Source organism: Sciurus vulgaris, assembly GCF_902686455.1.
Source record: "Sciurus vulgaris genome assembly, chromosome: 6".
Lineage (NCBI taxonomy): Eukaryota > Metazoa > Chordata > Mammalia > Rodentia > Sciuridae > Sciurus > Sciurus vulgaris.
This window is the reverse complement of record NC_136466.1, coordinates 55,292,657-55,315,036: the sequence shown is the minus strand read 5'-3', so window position 1 is coordinate 55,315,036 and position 22,380 is coordinate 55,292,657. Positions and strand designations below refer to the sequence as shown.

Genomic DNA, 22,380 nt, shown 5'->3' with positions numbered 1-22,380 from the left:
GGGTCTATAAGCACCTCCCATTTGACCTCTTTATTCATGAGTCAATAAGTCCTGTTTGACTTTGCACTGAGCCAGAACTTGACAGAGTTTTAATCTGGGGAACTTAAGCAGACCTTTCCATGTATGTAAGGGTCAAATGCATTTTTTCTCTTCACGATAAGTGTATTGACAGTTGAGTCTTACCTGTGTTTACAATAGAATTTAGGGAATCCTTTTTCTCTAAAATGGAAACTCTAACTCATAAGATCAGGAAATTAGAGACTTTAAAACAGAAAAAAGTAAATAAATAAATAAATAAATAAAAACAGAGAGAAAATGAAGCACTGACTTCTGAGAACTCGTAAATGAGCTTTATTTATCCAGTATTTCACTATGTCTGTTTACCATAAGAGCACTTTGAAATTTGGTATAATGACATTAAATAACCACAATTGAGACAAACATTCTATAAGAGACTGTTATGGGTTGCCTCTAATGTGGTAATAGATGTCATTTTAAAAATGCAACTGTACTGTCTGGATGAAAGACGGTGACTCCTAACACATTGGTTACAGACAATTGAATATTACAGCTGTCTTTCCTCCTGACTCACTCTTAGCGTTTTATGGAATGCAACCAGTGTTGGATTGGCACAGAATTCTTGCAGGATCAAGGAAAGTAACATGCAGAAACCTCTTCAGTAATAAATCTGTATGGCTAAAGATGTACTTGCCTCCAGTGTGGGGAAGAAAAATGAAACCTTAAAAACACATTTCTGAAATCCAGTGGGGCTGTCTGAACATAAGGAGGTACACAACTTCTGCAAGATGCAGTATCCTTCTCTGTATAATGGGGATTCCAATACCTCGGAGTTATTAAAGGCAAATGTGCTCAGAGGAAGAAAGAGCCTAAGCCAGTGCCTGCTGCACAGAAAGCATTTAACAAATGTCAGTCTCTCTGTTTTGAAAGGGTGATGCTCTAACTTTAGGATTCCATTTCATTTAATAAATCGTCTCATCTACACTGTGACTTTATACCTGCCTTGATTATCACCATTGACCCCTAAATCCATTGATGTTTCTGGATGTGCTCCCTACTAGAAGTGCATGCCTTATGGCACTGGAATGATAAAGCTTGAGTCACATAATGTCTGCAATTTTTTAATCTTGTGAAGCAAATAAACAGAATCTTACTTTCCATGTGTACTGTCAGAGACCAATATGTATTTAAAAAAAATAGTCTCCTAAAAATGAAATTATTTGACACTTATCATATCAAAGTTTAATTTTTCAGAAAATATTGAATTAGGCTTATTGTTTGGCCTGTCAATGTTGGTTGATTTCTAAAAAGGATTAATCTATCAGCTAGAAATTCTTCCTGACATGTATTTTATGTCAGCCTTTATTTTCAACAGATTTTTAAAAACTATTTTATGATCAATTCTATTTTTCTTTGGTCACAGTGGAAGAGAATTTGCCAGATTAAAACAAGTGAGTGTCTGTCTATAAATGAAGATGCATAGTGCTGATTTTACCAATGACGGTTTCATAGTCAACAATGATGCATTGCAGTTGCTCACTCACGTGACCACGTTCTGATTTACATTTTGCTATAGTTATTTCAAATCTCTCTTCTCCCTCCTCATTCATGAGCCACTATCCTGAAGTTAGATATCATCATCACACATGCTGTAACACTTCCTAGATACTACACAGTGCTTTTACAAATGTTATGAGAGTAAGCAATATAAACAGGACAGGGCACAGTGTGAAATAAATGGTGTTTTCTTAGGAAGAGATGAAATCATATTTTCTGCTGGAGTTCTGGGACCTCATCCACTTCTCCCCAAAAAACAATAAGTTTGGAGTGAGTCCAATCTAAATACACATTTAAAAAGAAAATGATTTCTAAATTTGAGGAAATTCCCATTTTATCACACTAAAAATAACATCACAAGGTCCCTATCTGCCTTCAGCATAATGGTGACATCAAAGATTTTGTTGGACAATGATGAGGGACTACATTCTATGCATTCAAATCTACTACATGCCCTGCAGCTCCCGGACCCTCCCCACCTGCAAGTCCTTCCACCCTTGGCTGATATCACCTCCTAATATACCAATGCAAGGACTGGCTTATCATAGCATTGTCTCTTGTCCCCAGGTAAAATGGGGTCTCCATGAGACAGGAATCTTTTTTGGCTCATTCACTAATATATCCGTAGGGTCTAAAAGAATGCTCAACATTGTTATTCAATAAATGATTTTAAAATGTGTGAAAAAGTTAGATTCTAATACTTTTGCTAAAGCAAAATCAAAGTTATAAAAATTAATATTTTCTTCTTTAAAAGAAGAAATAAATAGCAATTTCCAAATCATTTCTCTCCAACTTTAAAAGGTAAAATTTCAACTCATCAGACATCTATTATACTATTTTTTTAACATTGTAGATTCTTGACCAGGAAAACAAAATGATAAAGTCATGCTAAAAAAAAAAATTTAAACTCTAGGTAAGAAGACAAGGTTACTAAAACTAATCACATATTTTAATGAAATGATGAGACCCCAGAGACAGAAAGCATCCCTTATTTGCCCATAATGATGCCAGATATATAATGAATATTTACTGAACAAATTAGTAAAAAAAGAATAAATAAATATGAAAATGAATAAAATTCTATTAATATAAATAGCCACATGTGATAATGTTCATCCTAGAGAGCCAAAGTCTTGCCCCAAAGAAGTCAACACCACATGGGCAGTTTAGGAGTAGAGGTCAGGAGAGGACTATGGCTAATCAAATCATTATAGGAAATTCAAATGATCCTGGAAATATACTAATTGTACACAGAACCTGCACCTGGTGTTAGCTCTCTATTACTAAAACAAAATAGTTGAAATAATCAACTTATAGAGAAAAAAGATTTATTTTGGTTTACAAATAAATCTATTGTGTCAATTTACTGTGACACTATCCTCGTATTGTTTTTGGATGTAAAAGAAGGCCCAGTCCATTATCAGGCAGACCCCTTGCTTTTAGGCCTCTAGTGGGGGTGACAGATGGCAACTGCCAGGAGCCTGTGATGGAGCAAAACTGCTTACATCATATCCAGGAAGCAGAAAAGAAAGAAGAAAAGACTGGGGTCCCCCTCTCCCCTTTGAGGGCACACCTTGAATTGTACAAGGCCCTACTCCCAAGGTTCTACTTCCACCCAAAAGTGCCATCCTGGGGTCCAAGGTTTTTACACATGGGCCTTTGGGGACATTCAAGATCCAAACCATAGATAGCAATGCTGATGTTGAAAAAGCATAAACTCAAACCCAGGGTTTCACACCTATGGAATGGCCATTTCTAAATTACAACTGTTCCTTCCGCATCTTCTGCCTCAGCAATCTTGAATTTCAGTGAGAGGTGCACGTGAATTGAACAAAACAAACAAGTTTTTAAAATCCACTACACTCATCTATTTATATTCAAGCGTCACAGCTCCTGCAGGCAAAGAATCCAGCCTCTTTTGTTCAGGGACATCGCTGTCCCCATGCATTAGGATGCCAAACAAAGGCTACTTTACAACTGTGATCTAGAATTTCTGGCATTTACTGTCCACTAATTGTGGCTCCCAATTAGTCTTTCTTGATAAGAAGAGCGAACACTTCCTCACTGATGTAATCTTGTGCTACAAGCAAATTGGTGTAAGAAACAGATTACAGCTTTGTGCGACTACAGTATTTTATTAAACTGAATCTGAAATCCAGAAGGGAGTTTTCAGCTGGGTTTTCTAAGTATTGCCTCAACCTTAATTTTACAACTCACCACAAATCAGTGCTTGTAGGGAAGGAATATGAGTCTTCAGTGGTGTGCCCCCTCTGGTTAATTTTACTGGAACTACCCAGTAAATGGCTTTGGTATTTCATAAAAATACACATTTCAATAGATGGAGCCTTTGTGTCCTACATATGTGGACTCCACAAAAATTTTACAGCTCTTTCAAAAGCCAATTCCAAGGGCATTTAGGGAGGATCTTTGCTAAGGGATTTGAACTTCACAAGAGATTTCCTATTGTAATCTGACACCAAATCACTGATTCTCAAAGTTTGGTTCCCACAAGAGTAGCAAGAGCGTCACTTGGAAACTTATTAGAAATGAAAATTGGCAGGCCACAGAACTTCAGGATCAGAATCTTGGAGGGTGGGACCAGCAGGCAGAGGCTTAACAGGACTCCAAGGTGATAGCATGCAAGCTCAGATTTAAAAATCAAAGATTCCAAGAGGACATTGAGGTGCTGGGGATGTAGTTGAGTGATAGAATGAGTGCTTAGCATGTGTAAGACCCTGGGTTTAGTCCCTAGCATTGCAAAAATGAAAAAAAAAAAAAAAAAGTAGGTCATTCAGAGGATGTTGCCATAGAACAATGGTTCTCAGACTTCAGTACATTGGAATCATCTGGAAGGCTTGAGAAGATGCTTTCTGCTGGGTCCCATTTTCATGTTTCTGATTCACAGGTCTCACTGGGAACACACTTTGAGAACTCTGAAGAAAACCTAATCATTTGATTCTTAGCAATCTACTGTGACACCATCCTAGTACTGCACTTTGGATGTAAAACAAAACCTAACAGGGCCTTGAAATTCAGAAGAGTTCTCTGGTTTCAGAAATTCAAACCAAGTGGTAAACACCATGAGTTTTAAGGGATCAGAGGGGAGGGTTTCTTCTGATGCTTTGTAAGGGATGCTTGGACAAATTGTATAATCTTGAAATGCATTTTAAGTTTATGTAAGACAGGACATTGATACCTAATATCTTTTTTTTTTTTTTTTTTTTTTTTTTTTTTTTTGGTCATGCAGTTCATATTGGAGAAATTTACTTACCTCTAAGGGGAAGAACATATAAATCAAAGATTTCCAATAAGGGAGTTCCAAGCAAAGATGAACCCCATCACGGTTCCATCACTATCTTGCCTGATGAACAAGTTTTAAAACTCCCTAGGATCAGTGTACCCCATAAAATCCACTTAATAAATTGGCATTGACTCACCCATGTGCCAACACCAAACTTGATGCTGTTGAAGAGATAAAGATGAATTACATATCATTCCTTAAAAAAGATATGCATCTCCATTGCCATTGTACAGCAACAGAGAATGTTGCTGAGAACAACACTGTAAATAATTATGAAATGGAGGCTCCTGTCATTATATACAATGATTCCTCCATTACCTGGACCTCAGGCTTGATAATTGAGGGTCATTCTCTCTTTCTGATATAGAAACTTGGGAATAACTAAAAAAAGAAAGATATACTGAGTGTCAAAAGAAAAGCACCACCAAAAATCATAATGCCGGAAATGTCCGTGAACCACTGGGATGCAAAACAAGCCAAGGACCCTCCTCTTTGCCAGCAAAAAAGTACCATAATGTGAGGGCATTGCACAAGCACAAGGAAAATCAGCCCGGAATTGTGTAACTCCACCCTGACTCTGCCTCTAGTTCAGTCCCTAGCTATTGTCCCTCTGTAAATATGAACAGTTACACCAAGACACAGCTACTTCTCCCTCTGGAGATGGCCCACATTCTCCCATTAATATATATTCTTTGTTTTACCCACAATGCTTCTTACTCTCAAGATAGCACATATTCTCCTTTGAATGTGTCTCTGCTTGCCTAAATAAATCTCTGCGTGTGCCTCCAACTGACAGATCCTTCATTTCTGCGACATTTGTCAAAAATCTCACTCATCCTGAGTTGTTCTGGGAATTTTCTGGACCTCCTCCAGTGACATTTCCTTAGTTCCACTAGCTCCTCAGAGTCCTACTGATCTCCCCTTTGAAATTTCTCTTAGCATCATTTGCTTCCTGTCATCCTTGAAGGCCTCATCCCCTTCCCAAGTCTTTGCCACCCTACTCTGATTGCTACAGTAGCCCCAATGCTACTCTGTATTTCTGCCATCTTCCTTCTTTCCAAAAAACCCTACAGTTCATTACCAGAGGCAGCTTTCAGCTTTCTAGAATGTCTGAATCCTCCTGTTGCAAAACTGCCCCTGTTCGTTGGTTCTACCTAAGTTGCTCCACCAAGCATTCTGGCACCTCACGAGGTCCTTCCCTCTCCCATCCACCACGGCACACCTTCCTCCCTAGAGGAATTTGAATTTGACTGACAAGTGCATGTGAATTGAGCACTAGACCTGGTTCTTTTCTGTTTTACCAACAAACTCCACACTTCTAAACAACAAGCTGTTACTTATATTACACCAGCCTCTTAGAAGATTCCACTTTCTTCTCCACCCATCTGCATTTGGTTCATCATTTAAGACCCTCTCAGAGAGTTGTCTCTTAGTTCTCACCTCTCAGTGTTTTCTCTTGGTCTGAATTTCTACCACCTATCTCAATATGTTTATCCCAGAGTCCTCTTCTGTGATTGTTTTTAGAGCCTACAGATGTCTCTCCTTCACAGGGAGAGATTGTGTCTTTTACTTTTGAATTTCTTCCTTCCTGCCATGCCCCTTACCCACTCCCTACCACATACACTCCTCTGCTCATACACACTCACACACGGAATGGGATAGAAACACAGGAAATGTTGGGTGGATGAGTAAAGTAAGACTGTGAGCATCTGCTGTTTTCCTTTAACTGGGCTGGCATGCATCCACCCTTCTCAATCTCATGCTCACTCTCCTTCTGGTTCTGGTGTTGCTGAGAAACATGGCTTGAACCTGGATCACTAGAATTCTGACTCCTCTGGTCAGCCAAGATTGTTCATTGGTAACTAAGTCATGCATTACATCACACAGGCCCAGCCAAACAGTGCCAGTGAAACTCAAGTTGAAGACCTTGTCAGAATTAGAAGGGAAAAGAAATTATCTACTGTTCTTGAAGTTAACTGGAGATTTACCTGGAAGCTCTAGAAGGCACCTTAGCAGAGAAAGCCTTCCTCAGGCACGTGTCAGCCCAGAGGAAACAGGAATGGAAAGATTGCCATCATAATTCACCACCTGAATTCAGCCCTGTCTGAAGTCAGTGCCCTTAAATTTTCATAAGCAAAAAAAAAAAAAAAAAATCTATGTTTTCCCTAAGCTAGTTTGACTTGGTTTCTATCACTTAATGTCAAGAGACTAACTTTAATAAAAATAATAATAAGTGATAGAAATCAAGAGTTACTACATATAAGACACTGAGCTAAGTACTTATATTAAAAAAAAGTATTTAAGTTTTTGATCCTTTGTAAGTAATTGTGGTAAATCAGTAATACTGGATGATTTGTTTTTTCTGACTGAAATAAGATATTGATGGTAAACTTGATACAGGGTAATACTACTGATCTGCCATGATATATTGTACAACCCTACAATGTGGAAAAGTTGTGAAGAAAATGTCAAAAACTATATTTCTAGCTACTGAAATATACATGTAATATAGCACTTTGATATATAACATTTATAGAGCTACACATAAGTATGCATATACCTGTAATCAGAATATCTTTACTCCATTAATTCCATAAGTTTTAGGAATACATTTTAAAGAATACATCTCCATAGCTCCATTTTTCCAAACGTAATTAATTCATTCAGTACATGAAGGTTCATACACATATTTTTAACTTTAAAAAGCATTAGAAATATTTTACCACAAATGGAGTTATAAAAGTTGATATGAACATTGATGTGGCTACATTTCAGTACTATGCTAATTTTAAGCCCTTTGGGTATAAACCAAGGAGTGGGATAACTATGTCAAAAGGTGGGTCCATCCAAGATTTCTAGGGATTCTCCACACTGCTTTCCAGAGAAAGGAAATGATGTACCCAATTTGTGTACAATGAATAAAAATGCAGACCCCCCCCCAACTGTGGATGGATGCTAACGTTGAGCCTGCCCACCCCCTGCACTGCAGACAGACTCTAGAGGCCAGACACCGAGCCAGCTGGCCCACTCCCCCCATGCTGACTCAGTGCATCCTCGCTGGGGCTCCATAGCTTCTTTGGAGGCTGGTACAGGCATTTTGAATTATTCCTGAGGGTGTGGCCACCAACACTGGATGGGCAGCTCCCTTCCTGAGACACCTACAGGAGACTGGATGCCCTTTGACAGGTACCTCTATTTACTCACTTATATCCTACACCCTTCCCCATCTTCTTCGTTCATCACTAGAAATACTGTAAATAATAATCAAACTCATCCTGTTCATAATGTTAAAGTCTTTATAGGGGCCATCTGGTTCAGGACTGCATTTTCTCTGTATTGGGTGCTGCTAATATTGATCTCTCACTCAAAGGAGAGGTACTGGAAAACTGCAGGGTCACAACAACTCTGCAGTGGGGAAAATTCAACCTTAGATCTTCACTGTTAGAGGGGAATATACAGAAACAATATGAAAAAACAGGGGAAGAAAGTGTCCCTAACAAAACAAGATGCTAATTTGATAGAATCCAATGGCAGCATGGCAGTAGAAATGATAGAAAAACAGTTTAGAATCTGCATAATTAAAATGATCCGTGAAGCAAAAGACGAGATAAGAAAGCAAATGCAGGCAATGCATGATCATTCCAATAAACAGTTAAAAGAGCAAATGCAGGAAGCAAAAGAACACTTCAACAAAGAGAGATTCTGAAAAAAAAAAAAAAAAAAAAAAAAAACACAAATACTTGAAATGAAAGAAACAATAAACCAAATTAAAAACTCAATAGACAGCATCATCAACAGAATACATCTCATGGAAGACAGAATCTCAGACAACGGAGAAAAAATATTTACTCTTGAAAATAAAGTTGAACAAACTGAGAAGATGTTAAGAAATCATGAACAGAACCTCCAAGAATTATGGGATATTATGAAAAGACCAAATTTAAGAATTATTGGGATTGAGGAAGGCACAGAGATACAAACCAAAGGAATGAGCAACCTGTTCAATGAAATAATATCAGAAAATTTCCCACACCTGAAAAACGAAGTGGAAAATCAAATACAAGAGGCTTATAGGACACCAGGTGCATAAAATTACAACAGATCCACACCAAGCACATTATAATGAAAATATGTCACATACAAGATAAAGATAAGATTTTAAAGACTGCAGGATAAAAGTGTCAGATTACTTATAAGGGGAAACCAATACAAATATCAGTAGCTTTCTCAGCCCAGACCCCAAAAGCAAGAAGGTCCTGAAACAATATATTTCAAGCTCTGAAAGAACATGGATGCCAACCAAGAATCCTATACCCAGCAAAACTAAACTTCAGATTTGACAATGAAATAAAATCTTTCCATGCTAAACAAAAGTTAAAAATTTACAAATAGCCTGCACTACAGAACATTCTCAGCAAAATATTTCTTGAGGAAGAGGTGAAAAACAATGATATAAGTCAACAAAGGGAGGAACTACCCTAAAGGAAAAGCCTATCAAAGGAGAAACCAAGTCAAGTTAAAAACCAAAAATAAGCCAAAATGACCAGGAATACAAATCACATCACAATAATAATCCTTAATGTTAATGACCTAAATTCAATAATCAAAAGACAGATACTGGCAGATTGGATTAAAAAGAAAGACCCAACAATATGCTGCCTTCAAGAGACTCATGACTCATCATAGAAAAAGACATCCACAGACTAACGGTGAAAGGATGGGGAAAAACATACCATGCAAATGGACCTAGTAAAAAATCAGGGGTCTCCATCCTCATACAAGATAAAGTGGACTTCAAACCTAAGTTAGTCAGGAGGGATAAAGAAGGACATTTCATACTGCTCCAGGGAACCATAAACCAGAAAGACATAACAATATTAAATATTTATCCCCCAAACAATGGAGCATCTATGTATATCAAACAAACCCTTCTCAATTTTAAGAATCAAATAAACCAAAACACAGTAATAGTGGGGAACTTAAACACACTGCTCTCACCACTGGATAGATCCTCCAAACAAAAACTGAACAAAGAAACTATTGAATTAAATAATGTAATCAATGATATAGACTTAATGGACATTTACAGAGTATTTCATCCATCATCAAGGGAATATACTTTCTTCTCAGCAGCTCATGGATCCTTCTCCAAAATAGACCATATGATATGCCACAAAGAAGCCATTAGTAAACACAAGAAAATAGAGATACTTCCTTGTATCCTATCAGACCATAATGGAATGCAATTAGAAATCAACGATAATAAAATAACAAAGACTACTCCTACACCTGGAGACTAAATAATATGCTATTGAATGATGCAATGATAACAGAAGACATCAGGGAAGAAATTGAAACATTCTTAGAGGTAAATAAGAACAATGACACAACATATCAAAATCTCTGGGACACTCTGAAAGCACTACTAAGAGGAAAGTTCATTGCATTGAGCTCATACATTAAAAAAACAAAAAGTCAACAACTAAATGATCTAACATTACATCTCAAAGCCCTAGAAAAAGAAGAACAGATCAACACCAAAAATAGTAGAAGATGGGAAATAATTAAAATCACAGCTGAAATCAATGAATTGAAACAAGAGAAACAATTCAAAAAATTGACAAAACAAAAAGCACACTAATGAAGAGGAGAGAGAAAACTCAAATTATTAGAATTCATGATGAAAAAGGAAAGATCATGACAGACACTACTGAAATACATAACATAATTAGAAGCTACTTTGAAAATATATACTCCAACAAAATAGAAAATTTTGAAGACATTGATAAATTTCTAGAAACATATGATCCTCCTAAACTGAATCAGGAAGATGTACACAATTTAAACAGATCAATTTCAAGCACCGAAATAAAAGAAGCATCAAAAGCCTACCAACCAAGAAAAGCCCAGGACCAGATGGATTCTCAGCCAAATTTTACAAGACCTTTAAAGAAGAACTAACAACAATACTCCTCAAAGAATTACAGGAAATAGAAAAGGAGGGAACCCTTCCAAACTTATTCTATGAGGCTAGTATCACTCTGATACCAAAACCAGACAAAGATTCATCAAGGAAAGAAAACTTTAGACCAATATCCCTGATGAATATAGGTGCAAAAATCCTTAACAAAATTCTGGCAAATTGCATACAAAAAATATATTAAAAAGATAGTGCACCATGATCAAGTGGGGTTTATCCCAGGGATACACGGTTGGTTCAACATCAATAAATGTAATTCATCACATCAATTGATTTAAAGTTAAGAATCATATGATTATATCAGTACATGCTGAGAAAGCATTTAATAAAATACAGCACCCCCTCATGCTTAAAACACTAGAAAAAATAAGAATAGTAGGAACATACCTCAACATTGTAAAGGCTATCTATATTAAGCCCATGGCCAACATCATTCTTAATGAAGAAAAACTGAAAGCATTCCCTCTAAAAACTGGAACAAGACAGGGATGCTCTCTTTTACCACTTCCATTCAATATTGAACTTGAAACACTAGCCAGAGCAATTAGACGGACCAAAGAAATTAAAGGGATACAAATAGGAAAAGAAGAACTCAAACTGTCACTATTCACCAATGACATGATTCTATATTTAGAGGATCCAAAAAACTCCACTAGAAAATTTCTAGAACTAATAAATGAATTCAGCAAAGTAGCAGTATATAAAATCAATATACACATATATAATGCATTTCTATTCATAAGTGATGAATCCTCTGAAAGAGAAATTAGGAAAACCACTCCATTCACAATAGCCTCAAAAAAAAAAAAAAAAAAAAATACTTGGGAATCAATCTAACAAAAGAGGTGAAAGACCTCTACAATGAAAACTACAGAACACTAGAGAAAGAAATTGAAGAAAACATTAGAAGATGGAAAGATCTCCTATGTTCTTGGATAGGCAGAATTAACATTGTCAAAATGGTCATTCTACCAAAAGCACTATACAGATTCAATGCAATTCCAATTAAAATCCCAATGACATTCTTCATAGAAATAGGGCAAGCAATCGTGAACTTCATCTGAAAGAACAAGAGACCTCAAATAGCCAAAACAATCCTGAACAGAAAAAGTAAAGCATGAGGTATCACAGTACCAGACCTTAAACTATACTGCAGAGCAAAAGTAACAAACATGGCATGTTACTGGCACCAAAATAGACAGGCAGACCAATAGTACAAAATAGAAGAGACAGAGACAACGAACCCACATCAATACAGTCACCTCATACTAGACAAAGGAGCCAAAAACATACAATGGAGAAAAGATAGCCTGTTCAACAAACGGTACTGGGAAACTGGAAATCCATATGCAGTAAAATGAAATTAAACCTCTATCTCTCACCCTGCACAAAATTCAACTCAAAATGGATCAGGGACTTAGGAATTAGACCAGAGACCCTGAACCAAATAGAAGACAAAGTAGACCTGAATCTTCATCATGTTGGGTTAGGATCAGACTTCCTTAACAAGACTCTCAAAGCACAAGAAATCAAAGCAAGAATCAATAAATGGGATGGAATCAAACCAAAAAGCTTTTTCTCAGCAAAGGATACAATCAATAAAGTAAAAAGAGAGCCCACAGAGTGGGAGAAAATCTTTTCCACACGCACTTCGGATAGAGCCCTTATCTCCAAAATTTATAAAGAACTTACAAAACTTTACACCAAAAATACAATAACCCCATCAATAAATGGGCCAAGGAACTGGACAGACACTTTACAGAAGAAGACACACAGGCAATTAATAAATATATGAAAAAGTGTTCAACATCTCTAGTAATTAGAGAAATGCAAATAAAAACAACTCTAATATTTCATCTTACTCCCATTAGAATGGCTATTATCAAGAACACAAACAATAATAGATGTTGGCGTGGATGTGGGAAAAAAGGCACACTTTTACATTGCTGGTGGAGTTGCAAATTGGTGCAGCCACTCTGGAAACAGTGTGGAGAATCCTCAGAAAACTTGGAACAGACCCACCTTTTGACCATTCCTCAGTTTATACCCAAAGGATTTAAAATGAGCATACTACAGTAACACAGCCACATCAATGTTCACAGTAGCTCAATTCACAATAGCTAGATTATGGAACCAACCTATATGCCCTTCAACAGATAAATGGATAAAGAAATGTGGTAAATATACACAATGGGATATTATTCAGCCATAAAGAATAATTATGACATTTGCAAATAAATAGAAGGAATTGGAGAATATCGTGCTAATTGAAATAAACTAATCCCAAACAATCAAAGGCTGAATGTTTTCCCTGATAAGTGGATGATGATTTATAATTGGAGTGGTGGGGGGAGTGAGAGAAGAATGGAGTAACTTTATGTAGAAGGAAATGAGGGGGGGGGGGTATAAAAAACCTTGGAATGAGACAGACATCATTACTGTATGTACATGTATGATTACACAAATGGTATGAATCTACATCATGTACAACCATAGAAACCAAATGATGTATTCCATTTGTGTACGATGAATCAAAATGCAGTCTGTAAAACATAAAAACAAACAAATAAATAAATAAAAAGTTGATATTTTTTTTTCAGAGTATAGTGGAAGTAAAATAAAGTTTTAGGTGTGAATATGATTTTGAATCTTCCCATATAAAAGCCAGAGGCAATCACCTTTATAAGAAATTAACAACAAAACTGGTATATATAACAATACACAATTTGAGATTATAAAGGATGATTTGATTAACAGGATTTAAATTCCTGCTTATTTACATTTGTCACTACTTTTAGATCTGAGTTCTACTTGCAATTTTTAATGTGAGTACTTTAAAAAATGGATATAGCATAAGTGGAAAGAAATAAGCACTGTAACTTGGATTTTAATTTCATAAAATAAGAGGGTTTTTTTTCTCCCTAGGAAAAATAAAGTTTTAGTAAAGCCTCTTTAACCCAGGTTCAATAAATTACCAATCTTGCACTTCAGGTCTTTTTAACAAAATGGTTGCCTAACTGAAACAGTCCCCATTTGCTTGTTAAAACTATGTTGCTTGACCACAAAAAGTTCATTGTCTGGTACTCTATTAACTTTTAAACTCAGAGTGAGCTCACTTGTTCTTATTAAAGGAGAAATCTGCCTCCATCAGGAGTGCACCATTTGTGATTCACGAGAAGGCCTAAACCCAGATGATCCCAACCCAGTAGGGTGAGAGGGGCCCCCTTCCTGAGGCAGATGCCCACATGTGGAACTGTGAGAAGAAGAAGAAGGAGAGAGTTATAAATTAAAACAAAGGAGGGAGAGGAAGGAGAGGAAGAGAGGGCAATTCTTTCACCTTTAGAAGAGAAAAGAAAACTGATTATGATTTTGATATAAAGTTGTATTAGAGAAATCTTGAAAAGAAAATACTTGATTTTCAACCATTTTCAAAAGAGCCAGATTTCTTCAGTGCAGCCAGGTTGGGAAGAGATAATGGAAACTTTTCTGAATCACGATCATGCACTAGCTATGCATCGCAATCTTGGAGCAAGCCACAAAGAAATAATCAGAGACCAGTTTGCAGAAGAGAAAATTCTCTTTGAGAAAATTCTCAAAGACTCCAAATGCAAAATGACATTGACCTACTTGCAGTTAGGGACATGGCATATTCCTTGGGGGTGTTGAAACAACAGAATTTGAAAATGTTAGCTGAGCCTGGGGAAGAATCCAAAAGTGTAGTTGTCATTTTGTCAGAGCCAGGAAAATAATGGCAGGAGAATAGCACAACTCTAGATCAGAGAACAGCAGCTCAGGAGCCAGAGTCTACATTTGTCCTGAAGAAGGTTCACTCTGGAATGCCAATGCACAGAACCAAGCAAGTATTTGAGCCACAAGACTGTACCATGAGCGATCCTGTTTATCTCTAGCTAAAAGCCAAATGCAATACCTTGTTTCATTTTAAGAATAGAAAACAAAAAAGTTGTGCTTGAACTTGACTAAAGAGAGAAAATTTTCTTTATCTCTGAGACCAGATAGAACTGATAAATATTTATTTGTATCAAATTGTATCTCCCGAATTGTCATTGCACTAGAATACAGCAAGCCAGCCCATGACATGTGCACAGAGTTTATATCAGCAGTAGATATATAAAGTTGGCTTAGGCAATGATTAAGATTTCTCTGTCAATATTTTTCAAGTGAAAAAAGGTCAGAATTAAAAAACCTTAAAGGATATAATGGCAGTAATAGAACTTGCCAAGCACATTCATTTAAATTTTAATGTGTGTATTTGCATGTGCTATTAACTATGGGTACTACAAGGAAATAAAAAACTTGATTTTTCTAGGGACTCATGAAACACCTGGAAAGTTAACAGTCAAGCAATAACTCAAAACTAGGATTCCATACTTAGTTGCCATAGTGCACTGAAAACCCAACTCCTTGAATATGTGACCTTTTACAAACCATGAAACTTTCCTCCCTAATTCTCAAGGTTGGCATCTCAAAAATGGGGATTGCTCTTGAGGCTCCCCTCCTCCACATTCTCTACTGATCTTTGAGGACTTCCTAAATCTTGTATGGACAAGTAACTTTTGATGGACAATCAACCTTTCGCCCTTTCCAAATATGAAACCAACTAAAACCGAAATACTGAATGGAAAGGAAAAGACTAGAATTGGACCAGGTTAAGGAGCAAAACTGTTTTTTTTTAAACTATGAATATCCATTTATATCAGGTCTACCAGGTTTACAAAGAAGTACACTGTGTAGAATCTATATAATCTACCTCAAGCATTTTAACCTCATCATCTTTATACTCTAATTTTGGGGGCTGTGCCATGTAGACGGCGCCAGAATGGCACCTGATCACAGCAGCAGTGAGGAGGTTAATTGACATAAGCACACTCAGGTGATTTATCGTCCATGCACACATGCATGCACATGTGTTCTCGAGCACTCCTAATCGTGCCTGCTCAGACATCTAGCATCTTGCCTAATCTTTGCATAAGAGGCGTGGCCCTGCCCTCTGCTTCCTGGAGGGAATATAAGCAGGCAGTAGGTAGAAGGAAAAAAGCAGCAGCAGCTAGCAGAAAGAAGTGGCAAGCAGAAAGAGCCTGACAGCGAAAGCAGCAGCTAGCAGCAAGAGGCGGAGAGAAGCCACTAGCAGAAAGGAAGAAGAAAAGGCAGCAAGCAGATAGAAGCAACGAGTAGGGGCAGCGGTGGAAGGCAGATGGTAGAGCGGAGAACTGAGAACACATCTTTAGGTTAGAGATCACAGATCACAGTAAGCGGAAGGTACCACTAAAGCACCTTAGGTAGACGCACCCTTAGTTCACAGGATGCAGGACACACCTTTAAGAAGAAGCAGCAGAACTAAGAAGATATGGATCTCTGAAAGTGTAATCTCTCTCTCTTAAGCAAAGTCTCTTTCTCTCCGATAAGCAAAGCCTCTTTCTCTTTCTCCTCTCAAAGCAAGTAAGCTTCATTTCCTCTATCCTCTATAAATAAACAAGCAACCAAGGAAGCAGCGCAGAGATAGAAGTAGCTCAGTTTCCAATCCGCCACCCATAAGACCTTCGCAAAATATTGCCGCAGGCGGTGACAAATATCCATGGATTTGGTACCACAAAGAGCCAGCGACACTCTAATAAGTGATTAATACTTGGAAGTCAAATAAAGAAATATTCCTGATCAAATAAAACAGATAATAAATCTTCCAACATTAATATATATCACATAAAAAGATGTTAAGATTGTCTCTACCTTCTATATCCCTCAGATTTTCAACTGTGCAATAATTGTCAATAATTTACATACATCCCAGTCAACATTCTGCTGTTCAAGAGCAAAAACTATTCTGTTAGGTTAGTTCCTTGGGATGTATTTCAGGACTGTTTTAAGTCAGTCATTGCACTGCTGGAACTAAAGGACCCAACCAGAACAAGTGCAGAGGAAAAGTTTGAGAGCTCACGGTTTCAGAGATCTCAATCCATCTACAGCTGGCTCCATTCCTTGGGGAATGGCCTCATTCCAGGTAAGGAAGGATATCATGGCGGAAGAGTATGGGAGGGAGAAACAGCTCACACGGTGATTAGGAAGCAGCGACAGAGACTCCACTGTCCAGATACAAAATATATACCCCAAAGCCATGCCCCCAATGAACCTCTTCCTCCAGTCACACACCACCTGTCTCCACCTTCCTCCAGTCACACACCACCTGTTACCACTCGGTTAAGTCCATCAAGGATTAATCCACTGATTAGGTTAAGGCTCTAACCCAATCATTCCTCTAAACCTTCTTGCATTGTCTCACACGTGAGTTTTGGGGGACACCACACCTAAACCACAACAAGCACTAACTCCATGGCATTAGACTTTTAGCCAATGCCTTCAATTCCTCATACTCATCGACTAGAATAATATCTTTCTTTCCTATATTGATTCCTTTCACCTTTTTTCTTCTCTTTAATTAAGTAATAGATTTGATAAAGTTGGACAGTCTATTTTTTCTTACTTGCATTTAAATAACAGTAATGATAGTAATGCAATGTAAGGAGATATTCACATTTATTTGCATAGAACAAATAAATTTCTTAATTTGCCATTTTTTAAATTTCCTAAATTACTATTGTGCTAGGCTATATGGTTAGCATGCTGGACATAACTGGTCCATGAAAAAAGCATAAAGAGTTTTAGCAGTAGTAAATAAAATGTCAAACTGAGACACAAGAAATTAAGAGAACAAGTCATTCAGTTAAAGATGAACAATGTTGTTTAGGAACATGCTAACCTTGGGCTGACATAGCAGAACATCATAATCTAACATGATACTTTAACTTTTTGAACACCAACAATTTGACAATTTACAGAACAGGCACAAGAGTTTAAGACAGAACTCTTGCTTTTCATACCCAACGTTCATGTCCAAGTGTAATCAGTCTTTTATTATGGAATGTTTTCGGCTGTACTACTTCCATTGATCAGCCTAATTGTTAAGTGTATTTTCTATTTCTGAAATACACACTGGCATTTTGATGTGATTTTGAAGAATTAGAATGTTCACATAACAACTAATGGAGCACGACTTTTACTTTAAAAGTTCAAGGCAAAAACTACATACATACATACAAATATAAAAACAAATAGTTGATAGCCGGGTAAAAATAGAAATATTTTAACTTCTTAACTTTAACCATAACTAACAGTTTTTTTTTTTTTTTTTAAAGTCTTGGGATTACATTATTATATTCTATACAGTCTCCCAATTCCATCTGCTTATGCTGCTTTGGAGTTTGATATTTCTTTAAGCATCTCTAGAGTGATTTTAAATTACACATGTGAAGTATGTCATAGAGAATTTATTGGTGGTATTTACTGGAGTCATTGAATAGTCTCCATGAGATTTCCAACAACTGTAACCTCACAAATGATCTGCAAGATTTGGAGTTGACAAGAATCTCAGTTGCTAGACTCCTGAGAGGTTTCTGAGGTATAATCAAAGTCAAACATTCAGCTTCTATAGGATTAGATGAATATTTGGCTACAGAGCTATGAGTTAATTTTGCATGTCAACTCGATAGGGCCATGAAATGCTCACATATCTGGTTAAACTTTTTGGTTTTTTTCCTAAATGTCTTCAAGGGTATTTCCAGAATAGATTAACATGTGAATTGGTGAACTGAGTAAACCAGAAATCCCTCCCCTATGTCGGTGGATATCATTCAATCCCCTGAGGGCCTGACTAGAACAAAAAGACAGAGGAAGGTCAAATTCTTTCTCTGGCCTGACTGTTAGAAAAGAGACATGGATTCTTTTCTGCCATCGATACTTCTGGTTCTCAGGTCTTCGAACTCAGACTAAAATCTACGCCATGGACTTTGGATCTCTGACCTTCAAATTATTCCCCCAACTTTCCTGGGTCTCCAGACTGTGGACAGCAGATCATGAAATTTCTCAGAGCTTCCATAATCATGTGAGTCAATTCCTTATCATAGATAACTTACATACATAAAATTCTATTTATATATAAAACTCTAGATGCAAATATAGATATATCTGATTGGATTTGTTTCTCTGGAGGACCCTAACTAAAAAAGAGAAATGTGCATGGTCAAAAACTATGTCATGAAACTCCCTAATTTGCATAGAAGAAGGAAGACAGGTTTTAAATGATGGGGCAAAGTTCTACTTTCTAATTACCAGAGGTCTCTTAACACATGGGTAGTTTGTATATTCAGTAAGCTCACTATTGACAATCTACCCCACATCATACCAACCACTAAAGATAAGAAAAAGACTGTGGTTGCCCACATACAGGCTAGACTTACTGTCAGAGTTCAAGACTACCCATACTCTGCCATAATTGAGAGTGATGGAAGAGGTATTCATTTTTTCATTCGACAAAGATTTATTAGGTACCTCATATATTAAAGACTCCCTGGTACTTATTGCAAATAGAATAGTTAACAAGGCAGACATAGCCTTGCTCCCATAGAATTTACTTCAAAGGAAAAAGAAAAGCAAGAATTCCATGGCCATTGTCATACATCTTGAAAGGCATGAACCACGTGTGGCCAGGGGGGATGTACAGATGGACACCCTAACTGGGGAGAGGGGAATGCCAAGTTACCTAAAGCTAAAGGTTACATGGGGAAGCAAAGAGGAGTTGGGGAGACAACATTCCAGTAAGACTAAAAAGCATTTGAGAACACCATAAGGCAAGAAAAGGACTTGGCTTGTCTGAGGAACTGACAGGTCAAGGTGACTGAGTTAAAGTGTGGAAAGGGGGAACGTATGACATGAAGATGGGGAGAGACAAGGCCAGCCTATGCAGGGCCTCACAGGGAAGGTGGAGAATTTTTATCTTGACCCCGACAGTCTCTGAAGGATTTCAAACAGGGAGTGGTGGAATAAAATTTGCATTAATAATTTTTTAAAAAGTTCTGCCCGCTTCTTTAAAGAATTGATTAGAAGTCAGTGGTACTGAGTTATCCTAGAAATTCAGGTAACAGTTATTTGATGGTGGAGATAAGAAAAAGTAGGCTGATTCAAGAGGCATTTAGGAGGATAAATGAACTGAAGTGAGGAAAGAATCAAACATGGTTAAAAAGGGAGACTCTAGTCTAAAGGATGATTTCCAGGATCCTGGTTTACACAAGGTGCTATTGGTGGGTCCCATCACTAACATGGAAAAGACCAGATAAGGACCAGGACTGGGGCATGAAGTGGAAAAGTCTGGAAGAGGGTGGTGAGTGGAAGACCCCAAAGCATCCAATCTGGCAACTGTTGCACTTGGGAGGCAGAAAATCGTCCATGAATATTTGTGTATGCCTTTTGAAGTGGAATAAATTTTCAATCAGTGTTAAATATGACAGTATTGTTTAAAATTTTTTATGTCTTCATTATAATATATCAAGGATTTAGGACAAATACAACCCAAACTGTAGCATGCAATATTCACCTACATTCAACTGTAGTATAATTGATGTTTGCTCCTCACTCTCACTCCCCATGTCCTGCCTGTCTTCTCTCCCTGATTTGCTTCCCCATGATTTGTATTTTCACTTCATCTGGATGATAACATGGGAAGAGGTGGTCAAAGGGGCCAGACTCTGTTGTTCAGATCCTACGGATGCCACTTGCTATTAGTATGATTGTGACAATGGCCAAATTCTACATATATTTTTTCATGAGCCTTATTAGTCACACAACATAATACCTATTCCAGGAGTTTTGTGAAACAGGATAATCTTGGTAAACAAAATAGGATAATCTTGGTAAAAACTCTGGTGCAATACCTGGACTATGGTAGGCACACAAGAAAATGACTGCTGCCATATAGCTCCAGTTTCCTGGTCACTATCCTGACATGCTCTCCTCTGGCAAACCATGATGATAGATATAACTCTCCTGCTCCAACCTTGGAGCAGAACAAAGAAGGGCCCCTTTCTAATTTGAGCCTGCTATACATGTCTTATTCAAAGGGAGACCCCCCCACCACCACCTCTGTCTGCAACTGCGTGGCCTGTCCCCTCTAAAATGCACCTCACACAAACATCCCAAGACAACTGCTGGGAACCAAGAATCTCATCCTTATATTTCCTCCATTTCTCCTTACTCTTTCTTAAAAACAAAGGGCAAAGAGTTCTTCTTGTTTTCATGGGAAATTCCACAAAAAGGAGAGGCACATCTGCATATCCTTGAGCTTCCAGTGTGTGGCCTTGGAGGTACTGGAGGAGCACCTGACTCCAATACTTTTGCTTTCAGAAGTGTATAGACACACAAATGATGTCCCAGCCTTTGGTTTTCCAAAGTGCTTTTGACTGAAACATTTAAGGAGTTGCTTATGTGAACATAGTGTTAGTTTTAGCTGCCAATTTTAGAATTAAATGGCTTACATTACTACAAAATTTTAGCAGAACATGTTTTCCAAAATAAATGTCATTAAATCTACACTCCTACCAACTGATTAGAGACTTGAACTCAGAAAATATGGCAAAAACAGCAGAACAGCTGAAGTAAGAAAAACACATGCTCACTTTATATGATAAAAATGGCTCTTCCCTTCCTCCCCCAGAACATTCCTCCCCCTTGAGGAATGAGCAAAGTGCATCTTATTTCCCCTGATCACAGAGAGATCCTAAGTTTTCAGTTCAAGTTGCATTCAATATTACCAAATTTAAATTTTCATGACTTAAGTGTGCATGTTTAAATTAATGATGAGTTTCTCTTTATTTTCTTATTTCTAACTTAAACCTGGACTGAAATACCAGTCGGGGCAGCAGTATACCTGTAGAAAGTTGCACTATGAGTCTTGAAAATAATTTAAGTGTTGCCTCCTGGAGCTAAGGATCCCACCTGTCTTCACAGAGGTTATCTTTATAGCTCTGAGAGTTAATGAGCCACGAAGTGATCATTTAAGGGCTCTTGTCACAGCAGTGGCCAGACGAGTTTGTCACTGTGATGGCATTTCTTAGGAAACCATCTCAATTTGTACCTTGTAGTTTTAGAAGGGGAGTGGCGTTACACTTTATCCCGACCCATTTCCTCCATTTGGGATAGAAGCAGTATCTGATTACACACATGGCACATGAACAGCAAACTTAATTAAATGTGAACAAAGCCTTTTCACATACCATATTCAAATTTTGAAATGTAGCCCAGTTTTCCTTCTATTTAAAATACATGGAACAACATAGAAAAATAAGTCACATAGTTAAGGACAGATGTGATGACAACTCAAAGGTGCTCTTACTGTGGGATGTGACCCAGCACCACCAATAGGCTATTTTGAGGAGATTCTGCCTTGGCACTCCATATAGTTCAGTGTTTTTGTTCTGACCAACCTATCGTTTTAATAAATTGCAAGCATAGCTTTGTTGTGATTTCATCCAATTCTAGCATCTGAAATGGTTTGATTTAAATCATCGTAGGGTTTTTTTTTTTTTTTTTTTTTTTTTTAAAGCCAAACCACAAGTTAACCAGAGACAGTTTATTTAAACTTGCATGCTCTTTTAGATGTTTTTGGGCATATCAGGGAATA

The 22,380-nt window shown here is 37.4% G+C and overlaps 1 protein-coding gene and 1 long non-coding RNA gene across 1 annotated transcript in view; one reads left to right on the top strand and one right to left on the bottom strand.

Annotated features, from left to right (window-relative positions):
- Nucleotides 1–22,380, bottom strand: part of LOC306663981 (uncharacterized protein) — a 326,186-nt gene that overhangs the window by 107,982 nt on the left and 195,824 nt on the right.
- The window catches only part of LOC306663985, a 62,490-nt gene continuing 58,320 nt past the window's right edge, over nucleotides 18,211–22,380 (top strand). Inside the window, exon 1 of the long non-coding RNA XR_013764606.1 lies at nucleotides 18,211–18,810. This is a non-coding gene — a long non-coding RNA (uncharacterized lncRNA). The remainder of the gene's footprint in view (nucleotides 18,811–22,380) is intronic.